The following is a 5,000-nucleotide window of genomic DNA, read 5'->3' as shown; positions in this document are numbered from 1 at the left end:
TTCCTAACAGCCTTAGTCTTTACATACAGTCTTTAGTTTCCACGTCGGAACTCTCGAAATTTCGAAGAACCAGGCATATTTAATTCCGTTGGAAACATGCTACGTCCCTTCTTCTTCCCACCAAATAGTCGTTTTGCCAACGGTCGGTTCGCAGGCATCTCGGGTCAGTTCATCAACGTCTCATTGACCGTAAAAGTTTCCTCACTATTATCACTTTGGCTGTGGATGACACCCAAGAATTAATGGCGGATCGATCTGACTCTCAGCAAAAACGCCAAGTTAGCCTCACACGACAAGATGAGCTCCGTGAGCCTCGAAATCAACGAGCTGTGGATCTGTCCGGTGACAGCCTATGCCTTCATCCCAGCGACGAGCCAACCCACTGGATTCGGTCAAGACAAGTTTGTGTTCCCGATGTTATCGATACCATCAGCGGGTCGGAAATCGTTGACACCGTTTTTTCTCGGACCTACGACGATGTTACCGAGGCAGACACGAACCACACCATGGCTCCTATGCGCAAAGTCATGCGATTATTTTGAGCATTTTTACTTCCTATTTCACTTACGATTTCATGACGATTTGACCTAAAACTGTGGATTATCGAACTAGCGAGGAGGTTTGTAATTTCGTGTCGATTTAGTACGATTTATTTCCTCAACGACTTCGCACCAAGAAACAGCCAGCAAATCGCGCTGAAATCGCCGCTAGTTTAAAAATCGCAATTAAAACCTATTGAATGGTTTCACAGTCTGCTTTGGTGGAGTTTTGCATTTAGCAAATGAATGAAGGGGTAGTTTCTAAAGAAACTGTGGTGCTGCGTCGGTGGGGTGGTTTTATCAACGGAGTTGATAATGTAAATTGGCCACCGTACAGAGATTCTAAAAGCTGACGTTTCGAGCGTTAGCCTTTCGTCAGAGCGAATCGAGGGATTATGGGTTACGTGTAGTTTTTATAGTAGAGTAGGAGCTACGCTATTGGTGGTAACATGGCAACGTGAAAAATAGAAATATATTAGTTAAATGAAAAGCGTTCGTTACTACCGTGAGGATTAAGGGTGCCGATTTGGAAGATGAATTTTTGTTCTAGATTCTTGCGGCTTTCCGTCGTACCTAGGTGTAGGGAAAGGCCGCAGATAGCCATGTGTTTTTTGGAATGGTTAGGGAGATTAAAATGACGAGCGACTGGCTTAGATGCATCTTTGTCATTCTTCTCAACATCGCGAAGGTGTTCGCGGAATCGGTCACCTAGTCGTCTACCTGTCTCGCCAATGTATAATTTATTGCATAACGTACAGGTTATGCAATAAATGACATTTGCGGAGGTACATGTGAAACGATCGGTGATCTTAACAGATCGCTTAGGTCCCGATATCTTGCTGGTGTTAACAATGAAAAGACAAGTTTTGCATCGTGAGCGCGCGCATTTGAAAGTGCCGGGTTGCTCATTAGTTTTGAAAAAATTACTCGCAACTCGCAACTCGCAAAATTACTTCACAACCTCCACTTATTTCATTCAAACGCGACAAAAACGTAGGCAACTTTTTAGTTAGAAGCGCGCTCAAAACTATTGAGCAACCCGGCACTTTCAAATGCGCGCGCTCACGATGCAAAACTTGTCTTTTCATTGTTAACACTAGCAAGATATCGGGACCTAAGCGATCTGTTAAGATCACCGATCGCTTCACATGTACCTCCGCAAATGTCATTTATTGCATAACCTGTACGTTATGCAATAAATTATACATTGGTGAGACAGGTAGACGACTAGGTGACCGATTCCGCGAACACCTTCGCGATGTTGAGAAGAATGACAAGGATGCATCCAAGCCAGTCGCTCGCCATTTTAATCTGCCTAACCACTCCAAAAAACACATGGCTATCTGCGGCCTTTCCCTACACCTAGGTACGACGGAAAGCCGCAAGAATCTGGAACAAAAATTCATCTTTCAAATCGGCACCCTTAATCCTCACGGTATTAACGAACGCTTTTCATTTAACTAATATTTTCCTATTTTTCACGTTGCCATGTTACCACCAATAGCGTAGCTCCTACTCTACTATAAAAACTACACGTAACCCATAATCCCTCGATTCGCTCTGACGAAGGGCTAACGCTCGAAACGTCAGCTTTTAGAATCTCTGTACGGTGGCCAATTTACATTATCAACTCCGTTGATAAAACCAAATTTTTGTATTTTGCATTTAGCAGCCTTACTACCGATCGAACTCTGTACAAATTATATTCCTAAATTTCGAATTTTACGAGCGCACAGATTGCATACACGTTCTGAAAATAGGCTGTTGTCTTCGACAACTTCTATTCCAAACGTTCTGCACATCAGCTAGAATTTGTCTGTAAGTATCTTTTCTTTTTGATGGTTTAAGAAAATTCTCGGAAGAAACACAACCAGTCTTACCAGACTGGGAAGCTGCCGTTACAAATTCAACTTTAAAATCACACTGACAAATTCTGCATTGATCTCGGTGCCACAGTTTGTTTTGACTAAGGTAAACGTGTGTTAACAAGGTTATCTGCTATTGGCTAATTTGTTAATTACATGTCAAGTTAATCATTAAGAAGGTGGGCATTTTTCAAAAACAGGGGGTCTTCTTGCAGGCGTTCCTTCAGCCTCTTTCCCCAACTTTCGCGCGGCCAGATTGCGGAAAACCGTTTGGGAGCTCTTGGGAGCTCGAACAGGAACGCTTGCGGCGCGGGCTACCTTTTCTGTAACCAACGCGTTCAGAATTTCACGTTACACTAGCAAAGGGAAATTCGGATTGGCCAGTTGACAAGGCCAGTTGACAACTTCTTGTTAGATTGTGCTTTGATTATAAGCACGATATGGCTTTTGCGGTAGTCTTCGATCATTTATCCCTTCAGGTGAGAAACACTGAACCCAAACAGGAGCAGAAACTTGCGGTCGAAGCCCTCCTATCGGGCAAGGATGTTATGGCTGCTACCAACTGGTTTCGACAAGACCATTATTTATGAGAGTTTGTCTACGAGTGACCGAAATCAAACGCCATCCGCTCATGGAAATCGTTCCTCGTTGCAGCATGACCGAATACCAGATTCGGTCGAACGATTATCTATGGGTAGTTGACTTCGAGAAGAAACGAAATTTGTTAAAGGATATGGCTTCAAACAAAGATTGAGTCATTATTTCTGCATAACAAGCTCTGACTTCTGACTTCAGATTTTATGATTGACGAGTCGTCCGTTCTAGAAAATAATTTGTCCTTGATAGTTGTGCACGAATATCACACCGTCGAAACTTACCTAAACACTTAAACCCGGCAAAAATCTAAAGCCTCTCTCTTCTTAGCTTTTCTACCGCTTCTTTTACGGGGCTTCTTTGGAAGGTCGCTCATTAAATTCAAAGCAAACAAAGTAGTTTTTCTGAGGTTTCCTTTCCGAATAGTTTATTGAATTCGACATCCATCTAAATATTCCCACGCCGTTACTGAAGTTACTTTCAGTGTTTGTTACGTGACATTAGAAATAACAGAGGCGGAACCATCAGTCATATCACTTTCACTTACTAGATTAGCAGATTTGGTCATTCTGAACACGTCGGTTACAGAAAAGGGTGCAGTCCCTTCTTTCTCTCTTCTTCCCAAGCCTCCCTCGGTCTTTTTATTCGTTTGCGTGACAAAACACGACTGCCTCAGAAGAGCAGGCCGCTCGCAGTCTAATTTTGGGGTCGACCAATTTCGCAATGGAGCATTATTGGAAGCTTATCCCCAAAGCTTTATCATCGACCTGTCACGTGGGTCGAGGAAATGCATCGATGGAAACCAAAAGAGGAGGCTGCCATGCTTATGATCGTGTCGAACGTGTACCGTTGGCGGTTCGTACGGATCAACGAGGCCTACGCTCAATTATATGCCGTGGCACGACCTCCCGTCGTCGAACATCCATTGTACGTCTACGCAGATCTGATCGAAAGTCAATGGGTGGATAAGTCCTACAACGAACTGCTCCGGACCGTGCCTTATAAAAAAGGGGGAAGGTGGTGGGAACCTCTAAATTTGGAACATCATCGTCTCCGTGGGTCTCGGATCTAGATTGTACAAGTCTGTGTGACTGTGTGACCGAAGTCGACAGACGTCGGGTGTCATTTCCTGCGGATCAAGGGCTTTGCGTCCAATTGCATTTTTGTCGACGTCATGATTCACACCGTCTTGCTCAGCGACATATCACCCGAATTCCCCAACAATACCGACAGCAGCTTCAAGATCCGTTTACCCCACCCCGTCAAATTCGATGGGGATTGGGACCACGGTCTGACCTCTGTGTCCACGCACAACCAAGGCTTGGAACTGAAAGAATTGCTCGATCCAAATACAGAGTTTGTTGGTGACCACCTACCGAATTGATGCCAACCGAATCTACACCCAAACGTGACGATCTTATCCAAAACCAATCGGCTATCATCGACGCCGTCGGGTTCATGAAAGCCCTCATCCATCAGATGGAATGGCAGAAGAACACCTCTCTTTAAGGTGTTCGAGCTGGGTCCGTGATCGACAGTCGACAGGTGATCTCAGGTTCGTTGAGGAGAGGATGCTGCGATGGAAAGGAGGACCTTGCGCAAGATCGAATCGTCATAAATCCGATTTACCATCCAGAAACACGTGGATGGAACCTACACCTTGAGTCCCACCCTCCAGTATTCGCTCTATGACAAGGAGGCCAAGAAAATGACCAGAATGAAGGAGACCGAGTTGGGAACACTGGTCTGTTGCATGTCATCGTGTCGGGCGACCTTATATTGCCCGTACTTGGACGCGATCAAAGACAGTTTGACTGAAAGTAATGAACATCTGGTTGCTTTTAGTACGGGCAAGACCATCGTCACGTTTCAATTCCGTTGCCGTAGGGCGCACGTATAAAAACCAGGAGAAGGTGTTTGGAGGAAGGACACATCATGAGAGGTGGCAGTCTGACACGGTATTATCCCCCGACCTGACGCGGTCAACACGGGGACGGATTCA

The 5,000-nt window shown here is 44.9% G+C and overlaps 1 protein-coding gene across 1 annotated transcript in view; it reads right to left on the bottom strand.

Moving 5' to 3' along the window:
- LOC138052528 (cytoplasmic tRNA 2-thiolation protein 1-like) overlaps positions 1 to 5,000 on the bottom strand; it is a 26,748-nt gene that overhangs the window by 13,731 nt on the left and 8,017 nt on the right. The gene's annotated exons all lie outside the window — the stretch shown is intronic.

This window comes from Montipora capricornis, chromosome 6, assembly GCF_036669925.1.
Source record: "Montipora capricornis isolate CH-2021 chromosome 6, ASM3666992v2, whole genome shotgun sequence".
Lineage (NCBI taxonomy): Eukaryota > Metazoa > Cnidaria > Anthozoa > Scleractinia > Acroporidae > Montipora > Montipora capricornis.
Note: the sequence above shows the minus strand (reverse complement) of the source record. Positions and strands in the feature narration are given on the sequence as shown.